Here is a 12,294-nt window from a genome sequence, read left to right as displayed (position 1 = left end):
TTATTCCAGTGACAGCTTATTATATTATTTACAAGCTTTGGTGAGAATTTTTCTGAAAAAAAATTATTCGTGATGGAATTCAAGCGTGACAGTGTGATTTCTTTATATTTGGCAGGAAAAACACAAGTGGCCATCATTAGAGCACTCCAGTATTTAAATGTGATTAAATCTTTTGTGTCTCGCAACATCGCTCGTTACCGTGATACTGGTAGCGTAGCCCGATGTCAAGGAAGTGGGCGGAAGAAAACAGCAACATCAGCAGAAATGGTTCGAAAAGTAAAGAAACCGAAAAATGGCTCGTGAGCTGAACATATCGCAATATTCCATTCCGCAAATATTGAAAAATGAGCTCGGGGTAAAGCCATTGAAATTCCAAAATGTGCAAGAACTTACACCGCAGCTGAATGAAAATGGACTCAAAAGAGCTAAAGAGGTGCTTCGCTTGGCTGAATTTGGTTATCTCCGATGAGAAAACATTCGTTGTCCAGCAGCTTGCCAAAGAGGTCAGCAGAAAATGTGCACCTTGCACCGGTTGGCCACCAGAACTCAAGCGCCAGCCATGGTGATGGTGTGGGCCGCCATAACAGCCGACAACCGATGGTCACTCTCCGCTCGTATCGACCGTGTCATCAGAATAAATGCCGAATATTATTGCGAAAATATTCTGGAGGGTGTATTAAAGCCTTGGGCACGCAAACATTTTGGCCGCAGACCTTGGACATTCCAACAGGACTCAGCACCAGCGCACTCAGCACGCGCCACCCAAGAATGGTTACAAAATGAGGTTTCTCGCTTCATTTCCAGCGCACAATTGCCACAAAAATCTCCGGATACCAATCCGTTGGACTATTTTGTCTGGAGAATTTTGGAAAGCAAGTTTGCAGTAGAAAATACCAAAGTGTCGATCACCTCAAGCAAGCGCTTCACCGGTGATGGGTCAAAATACCGCAGAGCATCATTCGGCCAGCGTGTAACGGTTTCATTGGCCATTTGAAGGTCATAATTCGCGCCAAAGGTGACCAATTCGAACAAATTTAAACTTATTCTAAAGTTTGATGCTATTTCCGACATTTTTCATACCCTCCATCATACTTTGTCATTTCGTTTGTAACTCCTCGAAATACTCCTATCAGGCCGAACAAATTATAAAATTCTTGATCAGCGTAAAATTCTAAGTCGATTTAGCCATGTCCGTCTGTCTGTCTGTACGTCCGTCTGTCTATCAGTCTGTCTGTCTATCAGTCTGTCTGTCTGTCTGTTGTAATCACGCTATCTTTCGAACGAATTGAGATAGAAGGCTAAAATTTTGCACATGTGTTTATTTTGCCAGTAGGCAGGTTGAGTTTGTAAATGGGCCGTGTAGGTCCACGTTTTCATATAACCCCCATACAACGGTACCTCCCGATATTTGGAATTTTGATAATTTTAGCGACATTATTCACCGAAATTGTTTCAAATTTAATATTTGAAGTTCGAAATGGATACTACAGCCGTAGACAGAAAATTGTCTGTGCCGGTCCTCGTCTTCGTATAGCCCCCATATAACGGTACCTCCGTATATTCGGCATTTTGATGATTTTTGGGTCGCTTTTTATCGGAGTAGTTTCAAATTACGTATTTAGAGTTCGTAATAGGAACTACAGTCTGTGACAGAAAATTGTCTATGCAGATCGAGGTCTTCGTATAGCCCCCATGCATCAGTACCTCTCTATATTCGGTATTTTAACGATTTTAGGGACAATACTTACCGAAATTGTTTGAAATGTCGTATTTGGAGTTCGTAATGGATTTTACAGCCTGTGACAGAAAATTGTCTATGCAGGTCCAGGTCTTCGTATAGGCCCCATATATCAGTACCTCCCTATATTCGGTATTTTGACGATTTTAGGTACAATACTCACCGAAATTGTTTGAGATTTCGTATTTGAAGTTCGTAATGGATGCTACAGCCTGTGACAGAAAATTGTCTATGCAGGTCCAGGTCTTCGTATCGCTCCGATATAACGGTACCTCCCTGTATACGGTATTTTCATGATTTTTGCTACATCATTCACCGTTTATTTCAAGTTTCGAATTTGAAAATGGTAATGACTTATGACAAACAATGCCTATGTATAGTATAGACCCCAAAATAACGGCTGAATTCGGTTTATATTTTAAATTTTAACAGAATTTTGTTGTTACAAAATGGTCAGGCTTTATCCTATAAAACAATAAAAGGGATAAAGCCTGACCATTTTGCAACAACAGATACTACGGTATCCCGAACAAACAAGCCAACACTGTTCTATTTTAACAGAATTTTTAACGGATTTTTTTCGAATTATCCTTCCAAATGGTGGAGGGTATTCCAATGCCTTTTTAACTTGTTTGCTTTCATTCAATAAAATTTAAAAAAAATGTAAAAATTTGGCATTTGGCTTTGTTGCAGTTTTTTATATCACCCTGTATATCGTTACGGGTAGCTCTACTCTATATCCAACCCGACTTTTGACCTTTCCTTATACGTTTTTTTTTTTTTTTTGACCGAAAATTTTGTTTTACTGCACGAATGTATCATATGTAAAGTAACTATTTTCGACGCATTTTGAAATAAGTCCTTTAATTTATAACTTGTATTCAAGAAATATTGGTCCTTTATTAAATAATATATATTTGGGGAAAAATCACTCAGAAATTCACTTAATATAAATTCCCTTTTCCTTTATCAAGATTTTGAAAATTGAAATATATATCTACAGTTTTCACGAAAATGTTAAAATGTTCTTTTTCATTTTCCAAAATTATTCCTTCAAAAAAATCTCCACAAACTTTAACATAAAACCCCTTAAAAACATTCCAATGATGTGCCTAAAATTCACACATTATCTGCCCATTAATTTTAATGACCACCAACAGAATTTCGAAATATTTTCTTTGGCCACAAAATTACAGAAATTCTTTGGAATTTTCATGGCAAGGCCGAAGTTCAAATGCCAGAAAAATTACATTTGTTATGTGACATTAAAATTTTGGGTGTTTTTGTGGCCATTACAAGAATTCAACGGCAAGGGGACACGAAGGACAAAGGTTGTGTATTAAAAATTTATTACGATACTCCTAAACATATGCTGCCGGTTTTCTGCTTTTCCTGGAACACACAAAAGTCGGCAAATTTTAACTACAGTTTTGTTACTGATTTTATTATTATTTTTTATTACTCGGCCAGATAATGTAGATGGTAGACAGGAGAGCAGTGGTTTGTGTGGTTAGGGAATTTATTAACACACCAAGCAGCTAAAACTGGTAAAGGAAAATAGTATAGCATACTTTTAGGCGTAAGGCACGACAAAATGTAAGATTTTTCAAAAATGGGATTTGTTACAGAGTCTAATGCCGAATTTAATTTTAGGCCTCAATTATAGCAAGGATCTAATGTAAATATCCTCATTAGGCCAATTTTGGCCACGAATTTTATTATTCTATTTCCAAGGCATTTTCAAATGCTTTTCATAGCAGAAAATATTTTTTTTCGCAGCAAAAAAATCCGTGATACACAATTAGGTGATGCCATTTTATGCTACTCAAAAAAGAAATTTGTCACTTCATCATGACTGGCTCCATCTCAAAAAAAAAACTGGGTTTAGAAGGCATCCTCGTTAGACCACAAAAATGGCATAGCCTGCCAGTCAAAGGTGACCGCATTTGACACAATAAACTCGGAATATTTTCAGCTCTTTTCATTGTTACCTGTCGTCGTTTTTTTTTTTTTTTATACCCTCCACCATACTATGGAGGGTATATTAATTTTGTCATTCCGTTTGTAACTCCTCGAAATACTCATGTCAGACCCAACAAAGTATATATATTATTGATCAGCGTAAAATTCTAAGACGATTTAGCCATGTCCGTCCGTCTGTCTGTGTGTCTGTCTGTCTGTCTGTCTGTCCGTCTGTCTGTCTGTCTGTTGTAATCACGCTATCTTTCGAACAAATTGAGATAGAAAGCTAAAATTTTGCACACATGTATATTTTGCCAGTAGGCAGGTTAAGTTCGTAAATGGGCCATGTAGGCCCAAGTTATCATATAGCCCCCATATAACTGTACCTCCCGATATTCAGTATTATTATGATTTTAGCGACATTATTCACCGGAATTGTTTCAAATTTGGCATTTGAAGTTCGTAATGAATACTACAGCCTAAGACAGAAAATTATCTGTGCAGGTCCATGTCTTCGTGTAGCCCCCATATAACGGTACCCCCCGATATTCGGTATTTTGATGATTTTAGCGAAATTATTCAGCGAAATCGTTCCAAATTTGGTGTTTGAAGTTCGTAATAGATACTGCAGCATAAAACAGAAAATGGGCCATATAGGTTCACGTCTTCATATAGCCCCCATATACCGTACCCCCCGATATTCGGTATTTTGATGATTTTAGCGACATTATTTACCGGGATTGTTTCAAATTTCGCATGTGAATTTCGGAATGGATACTTCAGCCCATGCCAGAAAATTGTCTGTGCAGGTCCATGTCTTCGTATAGCCCCCATATAACGGTACCCCCCCATATTCGGTATTTTAATGATATTAGCTAGATTATAAACAGATTTTTCTTCAAGTTTCGCATTAAAATAGTGTAATAACTTATGACAAAAGTTGTCTATGCTGGCCCACGTCGTCGTATAAGCATTCGGTATTCTTAAGATTTTAACAGAATTTTTAACGGATTTTATTTATTAGAAAATGCCAAATTTGTACCAAATGGTGGAGGGTATTAAAAGTTCGGCCCGGCCGAACTTACAGCTTTTTTACTTGTTTTTTTTTTGCAGTTTCATGTCTCCTCATCTTTTTTCGCCCTTTTGGGTAGCATCACAGCAAGAATGCTCCACAAAGTATAAACAACAACAACTCGCGGCTATTGTCAATGGAATAGAGGTTAGAATACCAACGTGGCCAGAGCAAAAAAAAAACAACGACGACGAGCTATTCAACCACCGCAGGACTTTGGGCAAATTGGCAGTACAAAGAATGTGGTGTGTATTTTTACTCTTAACAACGGCGGCATCTAAACTTATTCAGCCACCAAAAGCCACGGGGGAAAAACAATTTAATTGCCACCACGTAAAGGTGTAATGCACTTTGATGGAAATATTTTGGCCATTCATGGTTGTTTGTTAAATGGCTTTAAATTTTGTTAAACATTTGCAGGTTGGGCTATGAAGTTTTTTTGGGGTTAACTAAAGATGACGATACACTATTTGAGGAAATATTTCTGAAAACCAGGCCTATTTTAAAATGAGATTTTTTTAAATATTATTGAAGACCTATAAATAATGTTGTATTACCTAAAAAAAATTGTTTCAATGCCTTAGGGTGAATTGAAAAAACTGCAATCAATTTTAGACTGCTGTTATTTCTAATCCACTCGTCCGACAGCTGTTAAAATTATTCCAGCGACAGCTCATTATATTGTTTATAAGCGAAGCAAAAGCATTTTGTTGAGAGTTTTCCAGAAAAAAAGTTATTCGCAATGGAATTCAAGCGTGATAGTCTGATTTCTTTATATTTGGCTGGAAAACCGCCACTTGTACCGTTAGAGCACTCCAGAATTTAGATGTGAATAAATCTTAAATGTAAATAAATCGCTCGTTACCGCGGTACTAGTAGCGTAGCCCGACCTCAAGGAAGTGGACGGAAGAAACATGAACGGAAATTGTTCGAAAAGTAAAGAAGAGACTTGATCGAAACCCGCGTCGCAGTGGCCGAAAAATGGATCGAGAGCTGAACATAACGCAATATTCCATTCAGCAAATATTGAAAAATGAACTCGGGGTAAAGCCATTGAAATTCCAAAAAGTGCATGAACTTACACCGCAACAGAAAGAAAATAGACTCAAAAGAGCTAAAGAGTTGCTTCGCTTGGCCGAAAGTGGTTAACTGCCGAATTTGGTTTTCTACGCTGAGAAAACACTCGTTGTCCAGCAGTTCTCCAGCAGTGTAAACAAACAAAATGATCGTGTTTACTTGCCAAAGAGGTCAGCTGAAAATGTGCACCTTCGGTTGGCCACCAGAACTCAAGCGCCGGCCATGGTGATGGTGTGGACCGCCATAACAGCCGATGGTCGCTCTCCGCTCGTATTAATCGACTGTGGCATCAGAATAAATGCCGAATAATATCGCAAAAATATTCTGGAGGGTGTATTAATGCCTTGGGCACACAAAAATTTTGACCACAGACCTTGGATATTCCAACAAGACGCAGCACCATCGCACTCAGTACGCGCCACCCATGAATGGTTACAAATTAAGGTTCCTCGCTTCATTTCCAGCTCACAATGACCACCAAAATCTCCGGATACCAATCCGTTGGACTATTGTGTCTGGAGTATTCGGCAAAGCAAGGTTGGCACTAAAAAATACTAAAGTGTCGATCACCTCAAGCAAGCGCTTCGCCGGGAATGGGCCAAAATACCGCAGGGCAACATTTCATTGACCATATGAATGCCATAATTCGTGCCAAAGGTGACCAATTCGAACAAATCTAAACTTATTCTAAAATTTGATGCTATTCCCGACATTTTTTCAATTATTCAAAATAATTTAACAAAAGAAAAACAAAAATTATGGGGTTTGATTTTGTTGCAATTTTTTTATCACACCCTGTATATATGAATCTTCCTATATCGCCGCGCTGATCCGATCTAATTGTTAAATGTAAAATTTTAATCACGCTACAGGTCGCAATTATGACCCAATCCTCATGAAATTGAAAATGTAGGTGGGTTTAGGGTCAAAATAGCTCTTTTGTTTTTGGAGAGGATCGCAAAATATTTAGAGGTTGAAATGGACCAAAAATCGAACAAATTTTGATTTTGCAGCTGCTTTACAAGTTGCAGTTTTAGACCAATCGACGCGGAATTTAGCATGAGGCTACAATTTACTGCTGGGGAGAAGTCTAACATGACAATATTTAGCGGGTAAAATCGATGTAAAAAATACGAACATTTTCACTGAACCCCGGATATTAAGTCATGAACCGCTGTACGTATTTTGACAATTCGAAATGATCTCTAGCCAGAAAAGGATAAAATCGCGCAAAAAATTCCCAATAAAAAAGTGAAGATTTTTTTTGTTAAATTTCTTATCGCATGCGATTTTTTTTCATATTTGACTATAATTTCAGGTCGCGATTATCGTCCGATCCTCACGAATTGCATGTAGGTAGGCTTAGGACCAGAATAGAAGCCTATTGTTTTGAAGATGTATATTTAGGGGTTCAAATGGACAAAAAAAATATAATTTTCTAATTTTTGCAGTGGCTCTACGGATCACACCTTGAAGATATTCTATGACCAGAAGATCTTTGTGAGTCCTTCAATGTCAAGAATATTTTTAGATGGTCTTCTATGCCCAAAAAATAAATGGAAGGTGTTTTAAAGTCAGGGTTCTGCTGATAGGACTTCCAATGACAAATTTTTAATTTTCTGAAGATCTTTGGGAAATTTCTTATAGCAAAAATCACAAGAAGGTGTTTTTAGCTAAGAAGACCTCTGAAGGACTTCTGTGTTATGAAACCTTCAGAAAGATTTTTTAAGTTCGGGTGTCTTTGAAAGCTCTTCTATGGCGATATGTATAAAAGATTTTTAGATTGGTTTTAAAGATCAATAATTTAAAGCCTCTTATAAAACTGCCAAATGATGCTGTCATAACGCCTAACGACAACCAACGACACATACTACTTCATTTATATATTTATAGACCGATAATGTTACCAACAACAAACCTGCACATTCCCTCGTAGAACAAAAATGTTGTTAATATTGTTTTTCAATAATGAGGAAAACAGGCATTTACAGCTACGTGCAAATGTTGTCCATTTATCCGTCTCTCCATTCGTCTGTCTGTCGTTAAGTATGCCATTGCCATGTCCATATCTCTCTCGTTGTCACACTTACTCTATTCTTCCATGTCCATGGGTTTTTTTTTTTTTTCATTAAAAATAATGCCTAAGGACATGTTTGCCTCCACGCACGGATATTTAAGCATTAAAAGCGCACAATAATGTAAAGTATGTGGAGACATATATCTGTGGCGTATACGTGTGTGTGAGTGGCTGTGTGCGTGCGTTGGTAATAAGTTTATCTGCTTTTTATATATTTTTCATTCATAATTCAGTTTATGTAGAATGTTTTTTTTTTTGCACTGGTACAAGATATAAGTACATTGCATCGCTTTTTTTGCCTGATTTAATATGTAAATGAAATTTGTTGTCATTAAGAATAAATATATATTTTTGTATATGTATGAGTGAATGTGTGAACATTATTTAATTGCAAGGGTTTGGGTTGGTCTGAAGGATAATTGTCACATCTTGTTAACAAGTGTAAAGGGGGACGTGGAAAAACAATACTTCTCCATGAGGTTAAGATAAGGCAGAAAATAATACATAAGTTCTACTGGACCAAATACCTTTGAATACCCTCCACCATTTGGAACGAATTTAAAACATTTCAAAAAATAAAGTCCTTAAAAAATTCTGTTAAAATTTTAAAAATACCGAATATAGCCGTTATTTTGAGGTCTATACGACATAGACCTACATAGGCCTTGTTTGTCATACGCCATTACCATATTGAAATTCGAAACTTGAAATAAACGATGAATAATGTAGCTAAAATCATCAAAATATCGTATATAGGGAGGTACCGTTATATCGGAGCTGTACGAAGACCTGGACCAACATAGACAATTTTCTGTCACAGGCTATAGCATCCATTACGAACGACAAATACGACATCTCAAAAAATTTCGGTGGGTATTGTACCTAGCGAATATAGGGAGGTACCGTTATATGGGGGCTATACGAAGACGTGGACCTGCATAGACAAATTTTTGTCATAGGCTGTAGTATCCATTACGAATCTCAAATACCAAAGTTGAAACAATTCCCGTGAATAATGTCGCTAAAATCATCAAAATACCGAATATCGGGAGGTACTGTACCGTTATATGGGGGCTATACGAAGCGGTGGACCCGCACAGACAATTTCCTGTTTTAGGCTGGAGTATCCATTACGAACTTTAAATACTAAATTTGAAACAATTCCGGCGAATAATGTCGCAAAAATTATCAAAGTACCGAATATAGGGAGGTACCGTACCGTTGTATGGGGGCTATACGAAGACGTGAACCTGCACAGATAATTTTCTATCATAGGCTGTAGGCTGTAGTATCCATTACGAATCTCAAATACCAAATTTGAATCAATTTCGATGAATAATGTCGCTAAAATCATCAAAATACCGAATATCGGAAGGTACCGTTGTATGGGGGCTATACGAAGACGTGAATCTGCACAGATAATTTTCTGTCATAGGCTGTAGTATCTATTTCGAACTTCAAATACCAACGTTGAAACAATTCTGGTGAATAATGTCGCTAAAATCATAAAAATACCGAATATCGGGAGGAACTTATATATGGAGGCTATATGAAAACGTGGAACTACATGGCCCATTTATGAACTTAACCTGCCTACTGGAAAAATAAACATGTGTGCAAAATTTTAGCCTTCTATCTCAATTCGTTCGAAAGATAGCGTGAGTACAACAGACGGACAAACAGACAGACAGACGGACATGGCTAAATCGACTTAGAATTTTACGCTGATCAAGAATATATATACATTGTTGGGTCTGGCATGAGTATTTCGAGGAGTTACAAACGGAATGACAAAGTTAATATACCCTCCATAAAATATACTGTACAGGGTGAGATAAAAAGACTGCAACAAAGTCAAACGCCATAATTTTTATAAATATTTTTTTTTAAATTTTATTGAATTAAAGCAAAAAATATCAGAAATAGCATCACATTTTAGAGTAAGTTTAGATTTGTTCGAATTGGTCACCTTTGGCACGAAATTTGGCCTTCAAACGTCCAATGAAACCGTCAAACGCTGCCCAACTGTTGCTCTGCGGTATTTTGGCCCATTCCCGGCGAAGCGCTTGCTTGACGTGATCGACACTTTTGTATTTTTTAGTGCCAACCTTGCTTGCCAAAATACTCCAGACACAATAGTCCAATGGATTGGTATCCGGAGATTTTTGTGGCCATTGGGCGCTGGAAAATGAAGCGAGGAACCTCATTTTGTAACCATTCTTGAGTGGCGCGTGCCGATTGCAATGGTGCTAAGTCCTGTTGGAATGTCCAAGGTCTGCGGCCAAAATGTTTGCGTGCCCAAGGCTTTAATACACTCTGTAGAATATTTTCGCGATAATATTCGGCATACATTCTAATACGAGCAGAGAGCGACCATCGGGTGCTATGAAGCCACACACCATCACCATAGCCGTCGCTTGAGTTCTGGTGGCCAACCGAAGGTGCACATTGTCAGCTAACCTCTTTGGCAAGTAAACACGATCATTTTGTTTTGTTGTTGTTTACAACAACGAATGTTTTTTCATCGGAGAAAACCAAATTCGGCATTTCACCACTTTCGGCCAAGCGAAGCAACTCTTTGGCTCTTTTGAGTCTATTTTCTTTCTGTTGCGGTGTAAGTTCTTGCACTTTTTAGAATTTCAATGGCTCGGGGTAAGCTCATTTTTTAATATTTGGCGAATGAAATTTGCGATATGTTCAACTCACGAGCCATTTTTTGTCCACTGCGACGAGGGTTTTGATCAGGTCTCTTCTTTACTTTTTGAACCATTTTTGATGATGTTGCTGTTGACGTCGGGCTACGCTACCAGTATCACGGTAACGAGCGATGGTACAAGACATAAAAGATTTATTCAAATTTAAATGCTGGAGTGCTCTAACGATAGCCACTTGTGGTTTTCCAGCCAAATATAAAGAAATCACACTATCACGCTTGAATTCCATCACGAATAACTTTTTTTCTGGTAAATTCTCACCAAAATGCCTTTGTACGTTTGTAAATAATATAATCAGCTGTCACTGAAATAATTTTAACAGCTGTCGGACGAGTGGCTTAGAAATGACAGCAGTCTGAATTTGGTTTGGTTTTTTTCATCTCACCCTCTCTAGCCATAATTTTTGTAAAAATCCCCTTTTTTAAATACAACAAAAATATTTTTTTAAAAAATTTCCTTTTTTAAAAATGTAATAAAAATATGTTTCCAAATCCTGTTTTTTAAATTCAATGGAAGTATTTAAAAAATTTGGATGGGTTTTAATCTAAAAAAATTAATTATTTAAAATATATTTTATTTTTAAATTCAATATTTACAGGTATGTAAACTCCGATATCCGACTCAGATATTGCTGAAGTCATTCAAAAAAACTTGTAATTTTTTTCTCTTTTTAAACCAACCCTCTCTCACTTCTTTTAAGTTATCCTACAAATTAGGAATTTTCAAATTCCATCATCTCGCTACCCTTTAAAATGTAATAAACATTCGTATACCATTCATATTTTCCCTAACAAAATAATAACAAAAACTTCTAAAACATTCATGAAATCCTCACAAAAAATGGGGAAACTTTTAACTCCACTTAAAAGGAAAACTCATTCAAGCAAAGAAAACTCATACCGAAATATTACAAAAAAAATGGGAGAGAAAAACTCTATCAAACTATTCAAGTAAACATCTGCTAAAATTCCAACATCAATTTTGTGAAACTTACCAAAATACGCCATGGAGTCGTCTTCGCCATCGTCGTTGTTGGCGGCGGCGGAGACGGCGGCTGCGTTTTCATTCACATGGAAGGTAAATATTTTGCAATGGCCATAACTTTTTGGAAAAACTGCAGCAGCAAATTCTACATCACGTTTGGAAAAACGAAGCAACAATTCATCTGGTATTCCTCTGATAAAACGGAAGAGGCGTCAACAAACGAGGTCAGTTAGGACAACAAGGAAGAAAATCCCCCTCCATTCACAAAAACAACTCCGACTGCTGGGTTGCAGGTGCAATGTGATAACTTCAAGAATGGATTTCAATTCCCCGCCACAGAAAACGAACAGTGCAGGAAACACATTGCAGTGCAACACAAAACCCACCCAAAACCCCACCAATGGGTAGGGGGTTAGGGTGTACGTTAAAAACAACTTCCAAAACGTAATAATTTTCTTGGCAAACAAAATTGTTCAGGTGCACCTTCAAAAAAACACCTTTTCTTACTTAGAAATTGGAAAACTGCTTTTTATTTTAGAAAATGTTTGTTTCCCATTTGCCCAGATATCAGTGCCAGTCCAGATTTGTAGTTTGAAAAATTGCACTACTGATGATGTTACGGAAATACAACATTTTATTGCTACATTGAGCAATAAAACATTAACTTCCT

This window comes from Musca domestica, unplaced genomic scaffold, assembly GCF_030504385.1.
Source record: "Musca domestica strain aabys unplaced genomic scaffold, Musca_domestica.polishedcontigs.V.1.1 261, whole genome shotgun sequence".
NCBI classification, from domain to species: domain Eukaryota; kingdom Metazoa; phylum Arthropoda; class Insecta; order Diptera; family Muscidae; genus Musca; species Musca domestica.
The sequence above is the reverse complement of the archived record's forward strand: the minus strand, read 5'-3'. Positions refer to the sequence as shown.